We start from the raw sequence: 18,101 nt of genomic DNA, 5'->3' as shown, positions 1-18,101 counted from the left end.
TGTGGCTTCAGATCGTCATTCTTCTCTTGTTTAACAGAAATTATTCCAAAGATTGATGGGAACCAATACCTCTGTGCAGGCCTTACACTAGGCTGAATCCCACAAAATTGCCCACATTGGACCACTTTTTGGACCACATTGGACCACCTAAACCATGGAACTTCACAGGGTACAAGCTGATAGGAAGATGATTCTACTACTTCCCAGGCCTCGGGTCATCACTGGTCAGTGGTGCTAGATATGCCCACCCTCAGCCTCCAACCTGCTCTCGGGTCTCCCCTACCCCCGTGACCCTCACAAGCAGGATGCTTCTTGGAGGAAACCGGGCATGGATGGTGTTTCCAGCAGGTTCTCTGTCTTGGGGTCTCTGGTTTATGTGCCCAGTGAAAGGAGCACTTCCTGGCACTGTGTCCTTCCAGGCTGAAGGGAGAACGACTTCGCTGTTCCAGGTCAGTGTTTATGCTGAGGCTCTAGAGCAGAGTTCCCGGGTTCTTCACAATTTTACTGACTTTCAGTCCTCTGTCAGCCTCGGCTTTCCAGCCGTAGATCCAGACTCAGTGTGTCTCTTATTCGGCGTCCTGATTGCTTTGGGTGCTTTCGTACAGGGAGCAGAGTTGTGTGAAGGTTTTACATAGTTAAATGAGAGAGACAGAGACAGAGACAGCAGAGAGAGCTGGGGAGGGGGGGAGGGACAGAGAGACAGAGACAGAGAGATAGGAGAGAGCTGGGGAGGGGGTGAGAGACAGAGAGACAGGAGAGAGAGCTGGGGAGGGAGTGAGAGACAGAGACAGAGAGACAGAGACAGAGGGAGACACAGAGAGAGACTCCTACGTGCCCACCTTACAAGGAAAAGCCTGTTCCCAGATGCCCAGCAAATGGGTCTCCTTGCCATCTTCCTCTCTAGTCTTGGTTCCTATCTGTTTATGTACCAGACCGCGCAAACTTCGGTGTTTTAATGGACTTTTCTCTTGTTTCACTATATCACAACTCTTTCCTGTAAACTTAGGGTTAGACCTGCTGCTCTCAGATCACTTTGGCGCTCATGCACACGGAGGGAAATGACCTAGGAGTGAGTTTTTGCACTGGATTGCAAGTTCTGAAATTGCACAACCGAATTTCAGCACCACATTTTGTGCGGCAAAATGTTGCACTTTGTTTGGGGAAGGTCTGCATCTTAATGAACTAAAAATTTGCCTTTTTAAAGATAAAGTTTTAAAATGGCAACTTGCATCTCAGTGGGGCTTTGGAATGAGTCTTGGGCTTTAACCCCGACTCAGTCCCAATGATGACTTTGGATGTGACCTAACTGCTCTGAACCAAGTCTCCTTATCTGTAAAATGGGTCTGATTGTACCTACTGTATGTGCCTCACTCGTAGCACTGTGATAAAAACAACTGAAATGACATGTTTAAAAGTACACAGTACCAGTTACATGTGAAACATTAGAAGAAATTCTATAACTGAATTTCACTTATTAATATAAATTATAATGTATATGAAATAGCATATTGTTGTTTAAACTAGATGAAGTAATATTTGTTAATGGGCGGGTGAAAGGAAACAATTGTAAAGGTTTATAAAGTATTTTGCTGTGGTGAAATGAAACGCTTTGCCATCAAGACAGATGATGGAGTAGAAGTATATTCACTGATGTGGGGAGGGTCTCAGGATGGGCAGAGGTGGAGTGGGGGGGGGGGTTCCTCAGGCTTCCTGGTTCCACCCAGAGGGATGTCACAGGGCAGGAGAAGGAAGAAACACTCTGTTCTCAGAGAGCAGGACGGAAAAGTGAAGACCATCTCGTGCTTTTTATTTTATCTTGCTTTACCTTATTTGATCTTTATTCTATTCTATTCTGTTCTATTCTTGCTATACAGAGTGCTTCTTGTGGAGATAAGGACCCAAGCTCGCAGGGCCGTGCTTTCCTAGGGCAGCTTTCCAAGTCCATCTTTTCTTCAAAGAAGAAAGGTGTTCCCATGGTGAATGGCCAAGCGTCCACTTGCCCAAAGTCTCCTGAGCCTGGAAAAGGAGGAATTAGAAATATCAGTGGGGAGGAAATATTACTCAAAAATTTTGCAGAGATACTTGGTGAGTTATTTGGAAACATCCATCTAAATACCCTGTGACATTTAACAGCATCAAAGGACCATGCTGCCGTTCACATGCCACGTCACATCTGGTCTCACATCCCATGTTTTCTTTCCTCCCACATCCTTGCGTTGTCTAGACCAGCTGTCCCAAAGATCTTTCTGTGATGATGGAAATGTTCTGTGTCTACACTGTCCCAGACAAAATCCATTGGCCACATGTGCTACCGAGCACTTGAAATGTGGCCAGTGTAACTAAGGACCTGAATGTTTCATTTCATTTCATTTTAATTAATTTAAAGTTAAAGCCACATGTGGATGGTGACTACTGTTTGAGACAGCACAGGCCTACATGCCACTGGAAAAACTGTTTATTATCCTGTGTCTCCTGAGCAGATCATTTCCTAAATGGTCTCTACTTACTTAATGGCTTTGCCACATTAATGTTCTGAGTTTTTGCTGGGGACTGCACTGTGAGGTTGATTCCACACTTACTCTTAAATGAAACACCTACAGGGTTTTAAACCTGGACATTGTTGACAAGAGCCCTTGCCTATCCTGAGAGGTGTGAATCAAGAACAGGTCTGTCATTTAGCTGAAAGGGTCTTGTGAAGTCTCACGCTTAGGTGCCCAGAGCCAGGATTGAAGTGATGCTTGCTCTTGCCTTGAATCCAAATAGCAGCGCCCCCTTCCTCCTGGAATCTGTGGTGTATGTCACCATGCTGCCGCTGCTATTATTTTGGTGGTGTGGCTTTCCCCTGAAGCCTAGGGCTGTTGGCCTTCTGTGGGGCAGGCTCATCAGGGCTGCAATAGGCAGGCCAGGTTGATGCTGCTCTACCTTTGCTGACGAGCACAGCTCCCCACAGAGATGCTCTGGGGTTCGGGCTCTGCTCCCTGTACAAAGGTACCAAAAGCAATCGGAGGCTGGACAAGATGCACAAGTGGACAAACAACTTCCCAGAACCTGGGCTGAATCCACAGCAATAGCATAAATAATAAGTTAAACACAAATAGTCTCTCCTAGAGAATTAAGTGAGCCTTGGTGGATCTGTGCGCCTGGGCCCCGGTGTGATCCTCAAAAGACACACCGTCCTTTGCTTTTCCCACATTTCGGATCATTTTCCTGAATAGTCACTGTCTGACACACGAGGGGGCACGCTTAGCGAGATGAGGTCGCCTCACCGCCGTGACCGCACCTGCGACTCAGCCAGTGAATCCAAGCGCATCTCAAGGTGAGTCTGGATTTAGAGCCAACATCTTGGCTAAATATCTTCCTTCAGTTCTTCAGCTTTCAGACTTCTCACAACAGCGGCTTATTATTTATTGTTGCCTGTGCCACTAACAGAGTGAGGCAGAATGAGTTAAATAAGTTGAAGGGCTGTCATTTCCCTTTTACCTTTAGAATGACTACTAAATACAAGGAATGCGACCCCGTTTCCAGCAAATCCCACATATGGGGTTAAATATTTGTGATTTTGACAATTTGCAAGGGTCCCAGATGCCAGGACGGGCGGTGATGTTATCTGCACTGGATCCTAATGGATGCGTTGTATACGGAGGCCGGTCTCCCGGCCCCAAGGTGAGCCTGGGGTGAAGGACACCACGGGCTTGTCAGTCTTCCTCACGCATGTTGGGAGGACCCTTGTGAAGCTGGGGACCCACGAGTCTCCTGAGGCAAATTTGCTTGTGAATGTCAAGGGTCCGATCTGCTCTAGGACACGGCTGCCCGCCAGGCATCAGAGGTCACTGGTTTGCTCTGACGTTCACACTTTCCCAAATAGTCCATCCTAGCATAGACCAAGAATCCGTAAACGTCAGGGAGCCTCCTGGTTTCCAGGGCTCTGGGGATCCCCGACAGTCTCCAAGGACCAGAATGCAGTCAGTTCCTAGGCAGTCGGACACAACCCTCAGCAATCGATCTCCCGCTGTTGGCAGGTTTTCTCCCACCCTCGGGTTTCCGTGCATTGTTGCAGCCTCCTGTCTGGCCTCAGCCCTTCTTCACAGACATTTATTCAATAAACACATAGGGACAATTGCTGGTGACAGTGAGGTTACAAGTATGAACGGGACGTGAGGCCTGACCTAAAGGAGCCCGCCGTCTGGAGGCCAACAGACCTCATGCATGAGGGCTAGAGCTCCAGGGCCGGGATCTCCCGAGCACTTTCTCCCATCCCTCCTCACATGGTGGGGTTGCCCTTTCTTAAGCACGTGGGCGCCTCCATAAAGACCCTGGACCCAACTCCAACGTGTTGGGGGCAGGGGAATTCCCACAGCACCAGGCACTTCTCGGACAGCAGCTGGGGGTCCTACAGTTTAACTCAGATCTGACACTGTCTACCTGGAGGCAGGATCAGATGCCACAGGTGAAGGGCTCAGTCCCACAAGACCACCCTTCACTTCAGGGGCCAGTCCCAAACCCAGACTATTACCTGTGCTTCTAACCAAATGGCTATAAATCAGAGGTCCCCACAACCCCTCCTTGGGTTCGATTCATTGGTTAGAAGAGCTCACAAAACTCACAGAGACATTTTACTGACTGAGTTACTGACTTATTATAAAAGGATATAAGGGATAGAGATGGACATCCAGATGGAGGAGATGCATAGGACAAGGTGGGGGAAAGGTTGTGAGGCTCTCATGCTTTTTCTGGGTGCTGCCATCCCCTCAGCCTCCACATGGTCACCAACCCAGAAGCTCTCTGAACCCCGTTTTCTTGGGATTTTATGGAGGCTTCATGGCACAGGCAGGATGGAGTCAATCATTGGCTGTTGTGATAGATTCAACCTCCAGCCCCTCTTTCCTCCTGGGAAATCGGGGGGGGGGGCGGTGAGGGGTAGGACTGAAAGTTCCAACTGTCTGATCACATGGTTGGTTCTCCTGGAAACCAGCCCCATCCTTAGGTGGGACCCCAAAAGTCACCTTCCCTGAAGGGTTTTCTGGAGCTGATCCCATTGCTTTTATCACTCAGGACAGCCCAAGGAAGGGTTTCAGGATCTGTGAGCCAGGGATGGTGCGTGAAGGCCAATCATATAGGAGAAACGTGCGTGGTGATTCAGGTGAATGAGCAAAAGTATATATGTGTTTCTTATGAATCACAGTATCACAGTACCCGCACCAACCTTACTAGCCAACCCTTACGTACCGTTGCCTTTCCAGAAACTACCAGCCCCGCACATTGAGTCCCTTTCCTCGGTCTCGGCCCTTCTCATTAAATTGATCTTTCTTTGTCTGGATGGTTCAACAGCCCCCAAGCCTCACTGTTTCTTGGGGGGGGGGGTTCTCTCCTTTCTATGAAGTCCCTTGTGCCACGTAAAACTTTTAACACCAAATAAAATTGTGTGCCGTTTCTCCTGTTGACCTATTGTTAGCTTATTTCGCAGACTCAGCCACTGAACTTAAGTGGGTAGAGGCCAATTTTTCCTTCACTACAGACATCAGGTATCTTGGTTCCAGGGACCTGGAGGCCCCGGGTTAAGGGCCAGTGGAAAGAAGAATCACTCCTGAGCAGGTGAGCTCCCGAGACCCCTTGCTCAGGCCAGGGGGAAGCTCCACAGAGGTCGAGGTGGGATCCCAGGTAGGGGTCGGATAGGAGCACCCATCAAGTTAGAAGGGCTCTGGGCTAGAGTGAGGACCCCCCTCTGGGTGGGGGAGGTCCCTGCGCTTGGTGTTGACAGAGTTTATGCCAGAACTGATTTCAGGGGGCATAACAGCTGAATAACGGATTTTAAGGGTATTGAACATCAAACTATAAGCTAATGATACTGAGAGAACACATTTCCAGCCTTAACATGCTAAGTGACCAGTTCAGTTTTCACTGCCTCAGGGCTCCGTTTGTCCTTGTCGCAGTGGCGAGCTGGGCTCAGGGTGTAGAAACGCTCTCCCCTGGTAGGTTGCTGTGAGACCCCGTCCTGGAAGCAGGGGGCTGGCGGCTGCACTCTCTGCCTTCACCACTAGGGGGCGCGCGTCTCCCGCTTTCCTTGGGGCTCTGGGTGGGCTCTGGAGTTGCCTGTATCCAGCCAGCCGTTTGACATTTTTTTTTTTTATTTCATTTGTGAGCTCTTTTTTGTTTTATTTTACTTTTTAATTTTTATTGGAGTATAGTTGATTTACAATGTTGTGTTAGTTTCAGGTGTACAGCATAGTACTTCAGTTATAGGTATACAATGTATCTATTCTTTTTCAGATTCTTTTCCCATATAAGTTGTTACAGAGTATTGAGCAGAGCTCCTCGAGCTCTACAGCAGGTCCTTATTAGGTATCTATTTTATACATAGCAGTGCGTGTATGTGTCAACCCCAATGTCCTAATTTATCACTCCCCCCCCCCCACCACGTTTCCCTTTTGGTAACCATCAATTTGATTTTGAGATCTGTGAGTCCATTTCTGTTTTGTAAATAAGTTCATTGGTATCATTCTTTAAATTAGATTCCACATATAGGCGATATCATATGGTATTTGTCTTTCCATTTGAAGTGTGATACTATTTTAAGGAATTCCAACTCAGATGTTAGAGAATGTTCAGCTAGTTTGTCACACAACTCAAATATTGAGTTTCTTCACTTTTGTATTTAAACTAAAAACAAATTGTGCTTACTGAATTGGCTTTTAAAAATGCTCTGGCCTATAGTGTTACTGGGAGCTTTCCAGCTGGATTGCTTTACTGATGCTGGTTTCTGTGTACACAGAAAGGGCCTCGAGTCCCTTCCAAGGGACCTGTTCTTTCCTGGGCCAAGCAGACGTGTGAACCGGTGGAGATGGGAGAAGGTGGGCAGTCGGTTCCTTCCACCCTTCCAGCCTCTGTGCTTTCCCAGCTCGGTCGCCTGCCAGAGAGTCCCCAGGTCCTCAGCCCAGACACTGAACACACACACACACACACACACACACACACACACACACACACGGAATGGCTCCCTGGGAGGGCAGTGCACACGTACTCTCTTGACGTCTAGCGTCTCCTGAACCCTTCCCTCTGCTCTCAGGACGAGTATGTTCAACCTTGCTTGTTACAGAGGAGGCAGGATAGAGTGAGTTGCTAACCAAGGGGCCCCCAGCCCCCCAGCACACACAGAGGCCTGGACTTTGTCCATTTGCAGCAGGGCCGCGGAGAGGCCTGGGCCTTCGGGAGGCTGCTGCTGGCTGACGAGGTCGCCGTCCACCCTGGGAGGCCCCCAGTTCTCGGGGGAAACCTTCCAGAGCTCCCAGAGATGCATCCCGTCCCACCCTGGAGTCCAGCGGAGATGAGCACACACCATCAAAGGAAGAGCTGGATGCTTCGAGCTGGCGTTTGTCTTCCGACAGAGATGCAAGGACTTTAGCCAAAGTCCAGGGATGGGGGAGCCAGGCCCGGGGAGGAAACTGCCATGCAAATCCCTCCTGGAGGCCTGGGTGGCACAGCGTGTGGATGTGTGGAAATCGCTTTCACGAGGAACATTTCTCTAACTGCAAAGGAAATGAGACAAGCAGTTTATCGAGGAGAAGCAGAAGCAAGAGGAAAGTGATTTGCCTTTTTTTCCTCTTTTTCTCCTGAGAGGAGAATGGTCCTGCAAGAATCTACCAGCAGGGCGTCAGAGTCCTTCCCTATTTGCTGGAAATCCCACCCTCCCGCGGCTGCTCCGCAGGTCGCCACTGCCAGGAGGGGACTGGAGGTCACAGGAGGAGCTGCCGGGGCACAGACCCAGGGGAAGCAGGGTGAAAGTCTGGGAGATACCCGTGGGGCATCGGGGAAGAGCAACCCTACCCCAGAGACACCTTGAAGGGCCTGTGAGTCTGCTTTATTAAAGGTACATGGTCTCAGGCAAATGCGGTGTCCCTGCTGGCAGAGTGGAAGGCCTGATTCCCCAAGGGGAAGTGAAAGTTGCTGCATAATTTGAATATTGACGGCAGCCTTCAGGATTCGGTACCCCAGGGCAGGCTTCCTCAGGAACAAGCTGGGAGCCCATAGTTTTCTGGGGGGAGGGAGTTAAGGTGTCCCCCTCCAGGCGCTGGACGCTGAGGGGCTGCTTGGCACCCTGGGACAGAGCTGCCCCTTCGATGGAAAGCTTTCCTATCTGCTCTGTCCAGCATGGCAGCCAGAAGCCCCACGTGGCTTATGGAGCACTTAGAATGAGGCTATTGCAACAGACAGGCTGAATGTTATAATTTATATAGTTCTGATGATTTTAAGTTTAAATCGCCGGGGGTGGCTGGTGGCTAACGTGTGGAACAGCATCGTTCTGTGTAGAACCTCTCTTTGGGGAAGGATCTCAATATTCTGTTCTGGCATTTCCAAGCTGCAGGTGTGGAAAAGGATGCCCTGTTTCTCGAAGCAAACAGGCGAGAAGCAGAATTGCTCTTTGTTTCTGCACGCCTTTGTTTCCGTGCGCCTTTTCGGCTGCTCTGTGTTTAATCTCCCAGTACAGCCTGCGTGGGGCTGGGCGCGCACCCAGAGTGTGTGGCAGTGACCAGGTAATCCTCAGGGTAAGACACTGTTACCTGTTTTCCTTTCTGGTGGTTTAACATGATCCTGTTGTACACGAGTTCCTGCCCAGGTCACCAGGAGTCTGAGCTGCCCCACGGCCTCGTAGTGTGGTGACAGCTCCCCCCAGCTGGGGGACCCCAGGCCAGGTGGGGACCCTCTAAGCCTCTTTCACATCGTCTCTAGGGCACAGGGATAGCGACACCTTTGTTTCAGGATTGCTATCTGCATAGCTGTGCAGTATTATTCTTTTTCCTATGTGTCTGACCCAGAGAAATATTCATTCAGGGACTGTATCTTGGGCATAAGGGGCGTCAGGAAGTGTGGTTCAAGGGTGACTCTCTGTCACCATGAAGGAGTGTCTCTGCTTCCCTGGCCTTCCTTTCACTACCTGAAGCTGCTGATAACGCCCCTCCCCGCCCTTCCTCCGAGGTCCCCTGACAGCCGGGCAGTTCCAGGACCAGGACGGGGGTTCGTTTCCTGCCTCTTTCCCCAAGCCTCTGCTTAGCATTGAGAAGGCCCTTCTCAGTCTCAGTGTGGATGCCCCCCTTCCTGCTGGACCCCCCAGTGGGCTGGCTCTTCAGCACCACGGAGGCTGCAGACCCCAAAAGCCCTTCCGTGTCCCTCTGGCCAAACCCAATGGCATGGCCGTCCCCAAACACATGGCCATGTTCTGGCCTCTGGACCCGTGCTCACCTGTCCCTCTGCCCCAAGTGCCTTCACACCTTTCTTCACCCAGACACCTTCTGTCTTTCCAATCAGCCCCGTCCTTCCTGGTTTTCTGTCTGCTGGATCTGTCTGTTCCTGATGGAGGGTGTTGACGTCTCCAACCGTGAATGGATTTGTCTATTTCTCCTCGTGGTCCTATGGCATATTTGGATGCTCTGTTTGTAGGTGCATACACGTTAAGAATTGTTACGTCCTCCCAGAGGACTGACCCCTTTATCGTGACACAAGGCCCCTCTTTACCCCTGGTAACTTCCCTGGCTCTGAAGTCCACTGTGTCTGAACGCAGTATAGGCTCCGCTCCTGCTTTCTTCCGACTGGTGTTGGCGGGGTGTGTCCTTCTTCATCCCTTCACTTCAATCTATGCGTCTTATGTTTAAAGTGAATTTCTCATGGATGACGTGTGTTGGGTCTTGCCTGTGGGTCCACCCTGACAGCCGCTGTGTTTTAATCGGCGCATCTAGATCAAGGACATTTAAACTAAGGATCGATGCAGCTGGACCGGTAGCCACCACATTTGTTACTGTCCTGTTTGTCGCCCTTGTTCCTCTTCTTTTTAAAAACTTAATGGTCTTCCGCTCCTTCTGCCTTCCCTGGTTTGAATCGAGTGTTTCTGCCTCTGTCTCTCCTGACTCAGCTGAGACGCACTTGGTCAGTGGAACCTGGCTGCCCTGCCTCCAGTCCTTGCTGCTCTCTGAGCAGCAACCCCCAACCCCACCCCCAGGGCTGCTCAGCCTGTCCCCTGGACGAGACACCCCTGCCAGGGCCTGAACACCAGGACCCACGAGAGAGGACCCTCCTGGAGACCCCGGGAGCTTGGGCCCTGTGTCCCATTGCCTCCTGCCTTTCTCTGGGGAGATGACGCTGGCCCTGAAGCAAGTGGAAAGATGGGAGGGGGCTTCAGAAGGAAGAGCCATGGGCTGGGGTCCAGGCCATCATCTTGGGTGAGATAAGACCTCACAGACTTCCAGACGCAGGGGAGGAGAGTCCATCCTACATGCCACGTGCCATTCCTGGGGCCACAGGGGCATGACCCCAGCTTGGATTGGAGGTTTGGGGCTGATGAGGTAAGACCCCTGACTCATAGTCCGACAGGGGAGGTTGGCACTTAACACAGCACCGTGAGGGCCCTGACACAGATTTAAACATGCTGCTCCAGGAGCCCAGAGAACTGGCCTTGAGAAAACTCCAAAAATTAGCCAGGGACAAGGGTTCAGCCTTGTCACACGCCTAGTTCAGCAGCCGGCAAGGCTCGGGGGGCATCCCAGGGCCAGCGGGCTCGTGGTGAGAGGGAGCCTGGGTACCAGGCTGCCTTGAAGGTTGGAAGCAGCCTGGAGAGAGGCCGGGGGTCAGGTCTTGATCAGGCTGGATGCCATTCTGGAGGGGGTGGACTTGAACCCCAGACCCGTCTCCCTGACCCCCAGGCCCTTGGTGATGGCAACAGACCCCTGAGCTCATACCCGTGCCTATTTTATTTTTGTAGCAGTGGATATACACGTATGATTGCTTTCTTGTAAGATGGTTCAAAGGCAACTTAGCAAAGGAATTGTGATGCCTTAAGGGGTGGGGTCCGGGTGTGGGCAGGGGGAGCCACGGCGGGTTTTGTGGAGGGCAGTGCCCAGAAGGGAGGAGGGCCCTGAAAGGGGAATCGAACTGAGGGCCTGAAACCGCACGCCCCCCCTTGCTGTGGGGCCTCGCCTGCCCTTGCCCACAGGAAGCGGGAGGGCTGATGCAGCCGCAGGTGTGGGGATGGGGTGAGGTGTCCGGGAGGAGCTGCTGCCAGGAGCCTGGGGCCCTGCCACGGGGTCCCTCTGAAAGGGAGCGGGGTTCTGCCTGGGCAGGGGGCACTGCTGGGTTGCCCACAGGGGCCGTGGACCAGCCGGGGAGGGGACCCTGGGAGAGTAAAATCAGGGGAGAGGGAGGAGGCCTGACTCAGGCAGGGAGAAAGAAGACATCTTTGGACAATTCACACACTCAATGTCGTATCTAGTTGGCTTGACAAAACATGGGAAAGAAGAAGTGAAATTTGTTAACTGTACCGAGATCCAGGCAGTTCACTTCAGGGGACAGCTTTGGTACCAAATTATCCTTATTATGCAAATGTCCTCCCCAAGCGGCTGGGTCCCAGTTGTGAGCAGGGGACCACGGTGGCCGCATCTGCTTCCGGTCCTGCGATCCCCCAGGCAGCCACAGCCCATCTGCTCTGCCGGGGTGGCACCCCGCTGCCAGGGAAGGGGGGCACGGGCCGCTTGAGTTGGGGAGGGATGTGGGGTCGGCTCCCCAGGGGTGCCCAGAGCCCCAGAAAAGGGTGGCCACAGGAGACATCGCACAGGGATGGTGCCTTGCTCCTGTCCTTGGCTTTGCCAAAAAGCAGAAAAAGTGAGGGGACTTCACACTGAGGTTTTCACCTTCCTCCTTAGGAAAGTTCAGCCCAGTACTTGGCATTTTTGAAGCATCAGGTCCCAGCTGAGGCCTGAGGCCCGTGCTTCAGGGAGTCCCCATTTCTTCTCTGCCAGCGTCTCGGGTCCCAGCCGTCCTCCGCCCATCCTTGCCTCTTGAACCCACCTGCCCGACCACCTGCTTTTTGGCCTCTTCTTCATAGAGGAGACCCAGGTGCTGGACCCAGCATGCTTTCCTTCTGTCTGGAACAATCGCCCTCTTCCCTCTGCAGTTCCAAAGCGTCTCCCACCCTCCCACCTGGCTCGGCCCTTGGGCACCTTCCTGTGTCCATCCCACTTTCCTTGCTGTTGTCCACATGACTCTCAAACTCTGACCTGTCTTCACAGCTGACCTGCTCTTGTCATCCAATGGCTTCAATTAAACAAAACCGAGCTTCCTTCCCCAATCCCACTGCCCAGCCTCCCTACTAACTGCTCATACAGGACCGGAGACTTGGGGTCAACGCCTCATGATTCCTTCACGTGCAATCACGTTAGTCATCTTCAGTAGGTGATTATGCATGATGGTTATTGACCTCCGTCTCCATCTGCGAGCTGCTATAACAAAACGCCAAAGACTGAATGGTTTATAAACAACAGCAATTTATTTCCCCCAGTTCTGGAAGCTGGACGTCTGAGATCAGGGTCGGGTGAGGACCCCCTCCCGGGTGGCAGACTTCTCCCTGTGTCCTCACATTCAAAAGGGTGAGGGAGCTCCTTGAAGCCTCTTTATAAGGGCGCTAATCCCATCACAAGGGCATCACCCATATGACCTCATCACCCGCCAAAGGTCCACATTCAAATACCATCACCTTCGGGGGCATAGGATGTCTGCATCTGAATTCTGGGGGGACACAAACATTCAGACAATAGCAAGCACCTACTATGTGCCAGGTACTCTTCTTGACACTGAGGATATGACAGTAAAAAATTGTCCCTGTTCCTGGAGATTGCATTCCAGTGGCAGAGATTCATGTCCTCCCCTCTCTGCTTCTGCTCCAGCCCCGCTGCTGTACAGGTTACAGCCATGTCTCTCCTGCCAGGACTGCTGCCTGGCCCTCCCATCGCTCTCCCTGGTTCCCACTACATCACTCTCTTCTCTGTCTCCAGTGGCTCGCCTGCACCTGGTTCCCTACCTTTCCACACTTGTCTGGCTGCAGGAACTGAGCTTGCTTTCTGCTGCTTTCCTGGGGTCTGCTGCCTGCAGGATGTGGGCTCTGGTCCCCCTCCCCTTTCTTGCAGGGTAGGGGCTGAGCCTCTTCAGGGGGTGCCTGAGCTTAAGTCCTGTCTGCATCCAGCAGAGCAAGTCTGCCTGAGGTTTGCAAGCCCGCTGTGGTCCATGCACTGAAGCCATGTCCTCTAATCTAGGTTTCTACGGGTAGCACGGATAGGATTTTGACTTCCTACTCTCTGACTCTCTTGTCTATATCTGAGTTGTCTCAAACTTAAGAGGGGGAAGAGAGAGACATTATTAATTTTTAATAATTATTCATTTTTATTAATAATTATTAATTTTCTTCCTCTGTCAAAAAAGAGGGGGTTGATTGAGCTGGAGGAGAGGGTGAAGGCTGTACCTGCCTTGACGGCGAGGGGGCTGGGGGGAGTCAGCTTATCCGGACTTGGGGAGCTGGTCCCACACCTGGTGTGTGGGGCTCCATGCAGACCTCCACCTCCAGAACGGTCAGGAGTGGGTCTCTGGAAACTGCATTTTAAAGAACCAGCCAGGTGATTCTGAGTCGCCTTTGAGAACCAGGGTCATGGGGGAGTTTTGGAAGCCCCGGGGCTTGGGGAAGGTGGCATGGTTTAGGGAGTCCAGAAGCAGCCTTGAGCCAGGAACTGGGAATTTGGGTTAATCTTGGGAGAGGCCAGTGGGAGGACAGCAGCCTGTCTGTGAGGCAGAATTGTTATTCCAGGAGCCAAGGGAATCCGTTTCCCCCTCGTTCCTGGGTTCTCTGGGGAAAGGCAGAGATCAACGCTACATAGGCAGTACTCGGGCTCCACCCAGGGTTGCTGCTCTGGGTTCTGGTGGCAGAGAAAGGCCAGCGGGGTTCAGAGCGATGCCCTGGGCTTTGGAGGAATATTGAACTCCTGTGTCAGTGGTCTGAGAACGTCTTCCGAGTCTTCAACAGATTGTCCAGCTCCTAGATGTCTGTTTTGAGCTCTGCTCTGTGTTTGGAGTTGAGAGGTGGCCATACAAAAAAAACAAGACTTTTGGCAATGTCCAAGGGATCCTGTTCCTTGAGAATGCACGTGCTTTTAATGAGAATGCACAACCTCACCAAGGAGTCACAGAACCACCAAGACGTCTTATTTTGATAGCAAAGATGACCAATTAATTGGAAATGGGATCAGAAATCTTTGGCATCTGAACCCCGAATTCTGATGTTTAGCTCCCCAGATTTCACACTAATATTTAAAATATAGCACAGCACTCATCAGGAATAGAACTGGATGAGCAGCTGTTTCCAGGGGGTGGGTGGGGGATGATAAACCGCATGCAGGAAACTCCCAGGGCTGCCCCAGGGGCACCACCAGAGAGGGAGATGTCCAGCACGCGCCAGGCTGTTCCAGGTGCGCTGGGAACAGTGTCAGGTGTGAGAGCTGCGTCCATACCTCGCTTCCTCCACTCAGCCTCTTCCCGGCCCTCCGTGCCGGCCACCGGCTCTTCGAACCTTGCTGCATCCACCTGGAATTAGGCGTAGTCCTCCTGGGGCCAACCAGGCAGACCGATGCTGACTCCGCTCCCTCCCAGGTGTGGAGGTGAAACGCTCTGGTCCTCACCGTCACCCCAAGAAGGTGACACCCTCCAGGTCAGCCTCCCCAGAGTGGGGCCCACCGGGTTGGGCACATGGAGTGGATATACCACTGACTCACTACAAGTTCGCAGGGGCCCAGAGGAAGGTTAATGGGAACGATGGTTTACAGCATCAGAAAGACATGCTGAGAATAATCATTCTTAGGAGGACTCAAATAGAATAAAAGGTAGTGAAAACCAAGGAATGAAGTCTCGTCTTGCTAGTGGCTCTCGAAGTGGGTGTTTGAAAACTCACCCCTACTCGTCGCCACGTCCCGGGATCCAGGACAGACGCCGCCGCCCCCACCCACCATGCTCAGTCGACGGGCACCAGGGAGGCTGGAGAGAGGAGGGCAGGCAGCTGCTCCCCTCACACCCCTTCCACACACACTCGTTAGGCTTTGTAAGATGTACACAAACACAGTCACGTCCTCACTCTCACGGTCTAACCCCACACTTTTGAGTCACTTTTTCTCCTTAGGTTGAGCCTAGGTCATTTCTGAGTTAATGCAAGCCTTCTTTATTTTTTGGACCTGTGATCACTGAGAAATGACAGGACATAGCTGTGAAACGGTGGGATGGATCTGGCAATGGGTGTGTCATCACGTCTCTCTAAGCCACACGCTCTTTCAGAACTCACGCGCACTGTCAGTGCTGCAACCGAAGGCGGCATTCACCGTGAGAACTTCCTTTGAAGGATGCTACCTCAGCCAAGACCACTTACGGACGCTCCTGATGCCAGAGCCTGATGTGAAACAGTACAGTCTACGGATTTCATTAAAGTTTCGCCCCATTTGGGTCAAATGTTGGACCATGGAAACTTGGTCACTTCACCTTGTTTAGTAGATCTGAACCCATAGGATGTCTGGCTAGTTGTCCAAAAGGACCAGAGGGTTTTCACCACCGAGAGTGTCTGCAGCAGAGCTGAAGCGCCCCTGCCCTAAGTGTGCAGCTCTGCAGGGAGAGTGCCACCAGGCGGTCACTGCAGTCGGTCACTGCCTCTGGGCTCGCTGGGCCACGGGCCTGCTGCTTGCGGCATTAAGCACTGCTCTACGAAGAGCCAGGGATGTATGTCTTGCTGCTCTTGACTTCTACCTACCCTCAAACCCACAAGTACCCTAAGCCCAGCACAGCTAGGCCCGGGGCGGGGGCGGGGTGTCAGTCTGCTGAAGTGAACTGACGGACTGGCAGGAACGTCGTACGCAGACGGTCACATATGATTCCAACTTGTACTGTACCCGCCCCCAAGCCCACCTCTGTCTCCTCCGACCCGGAGGGGGTCTGTAGCAGGCGGCAGCTCTGCAGGACCTTCTCTCAGACTAGCGTGGGCTTCACAGGATAGGGCAGACAGAGTACTGGTTGCATTTATTTGTTCTATCACTACAGAGGAAGCTTTTCAAAATGTGTACAAAAGGATACTCTATTCCTCCAGGGGTACACCCCTTGTTCACAGCAAAACAGAAATAATTTAACATCGTCATAGAGGCAGATTGGAAATACAACTGCATTTTCCCATTTACAGTCCTGTACACGTAACTGCCAGAATGGCAGCCGAACACCTAAAGCTGCATTAGATACAAACAAGTTGAACCCTGAACAGTCATCACACACAACATTGTAAAAAAGTGTATCAGAAAGTATTGGAAACAAGATTGCATATTCATATCTGGTTACACGGGTTCACAGTGAATGCTATGGCACCAACAGCCTATGTGCTTTTTTTTTTTTCTGATGTCTGTATATCTTAAATAACTCTAATTTTGGTTCATTTTAAAGTAAAACACACACACACACACACACACACACACACACACACACACACACACACACTGAACTGAAGGAGCGGGATCTGGGTTTTGAGTAGTGGTGACCCTTCATTATTGCTGGAACTTAAGAAGTGCAAGAGAGAGAAATACATTTGCTTCATGACTTGTCTACAGCAGTTCATTCCATCTCGCTTTTGTTTCGGCAAGATGACACCATTGAGAGTCACAATCAAAACAAAACAAGAAAAAAGCACAAAAATAGAAAAGAAAGAAAAAGAACTCACATCTCCATAACAGGTAGCTGTCTTTCTCAGTGAAAATTCTGAGATTTCATTCTGCGGTTGATTCTGAATTGGAAGTGAAACGCGCAGGTATCTGAAGCGCTGGGTGCTGGGACATGCCCTCGCGCGATAAAGCAACGGTAACACAATTCCTTTTAGTGACTCTTCTACTAGGACAAGCCCATGCTTTAAGGGACGCGATGCAGGAGGACCTGGGTAAGGAGCGGGCATCCAGGTGTTTCGCGTGGAGGGAAGCTGGGTGACACGGAGCGGCAGGAACGCCAAGCAGGGATTTCTCGTTGTGATCAACGAACCCACCTGCTACTGGTGCCCCTCCTTTGGTTGATATTTATTTTCAACGAAACGAGAATGCATGAAACCTAGTGCATCCATGACAGTCCCCGAGACACACACTCACACCATCAAACAGCAGAACAAACCACAGAACAAAAGGGAGTGAGATCATGCAAAATCCTACTTTTACCAGCTAGGAGGAAAACGTTAACAGCTTTCGGTACAGAACATGGCCGCTTTTCAAACATAATTTAAATACTTGTTGACATTATATGAAACTTACTTTAAATACAATAGTTTGAAAGAAAAATGGTGTTACAATAGAAAACCACAACAAAAGGTGTGTAAATAAACAGTTATATTGGCTATAAAAGGCAGAGACAGGGAGGGGAAAGCCCTGGAGAAAAGAACTCCTGTAGCCACTATTTACAGTGGTGGGTCCAGCTCTATCTGAAGTCACAGGGAAAAATAACTCCGTTCAGCCAATGGACCCTGTGGAGCTGGCTGGGAAAGGACAGGGCAGGTGAACTTGGCCTACAAACTGGAAATCTAAGCAGTCTCTCACCTTGAATATATATGTTCTTGGGGATGAGGTGGGTCTTTCTCTGTAACTGCAAATGGAACTAACACTGTCCACAGCCCAGAGCCTCCCTCTGCCCCTTCACCCAGTGCATCAGTGTGTCACTGCCCAAATTATTACAACTTTGTCTATTTCCAGGTTCAAAATGTCAAACGGTTCTGTAAGCAAAGAACCCCATGCCTCAAGGATGCTGGGATGCCATCCTTTCCAGAAAACTCAAATGGACCTGAGAGGGTATGCTTCTGAAGACTGAAGAGGGATAATTCATTGATAGAATTTATAATGAATCCAAAGGAACAGGAGTCAGGCTCCAGCCTGCTGATGGGAAACATTCTTGCAGGGCTTCCAGACCCTTTGGAAGGCCTCCAGGACCTTGACTGGTTCAGAATTTGCTTAGAGCAGTGCTCTCCGCTAGGGGCAACTCTTGTTCCCAGGGAACATTTTTGGTAGTCAACTCGGGGTCTTACTGGCATCTATCGGGTAGTGACCAGGGATGCTGTTAGCCTATGATGCCCAGGGGAATCCCCCGCAACAGAATATCCAGCCCCAAATGTCAAGAGAGCTGAGCCCAAGAACTCTGGATTTAGATGAAATGCAGAGGTGCTTGTGCACAATTTTTCCTGTTTCTTCATGGTCACCTTGGACATTTTTGGTGATGACAAATACTGGAAACATTTGAAACTG

This window comes from Monodon monoceros, unplaced genomic scaffold (genome assembly GCF_005190385.1).
Source record: "Monodon monoceros isolate NGI ecotype Baffin Bay Population unplaced genomic scaffold, NGI_Narwhal_1 Super_Scaffold_2, whole genome shotgun sequence".
Taxonomy (NCBI): Eukaryota; Metazoa; Chordata; class Mammalia; order Artiodactyla; family Monodontidae; genus Monodon; species Monodon monoceros.
This window is presented reverse-complemented; position numbering follows the sequence as displayed.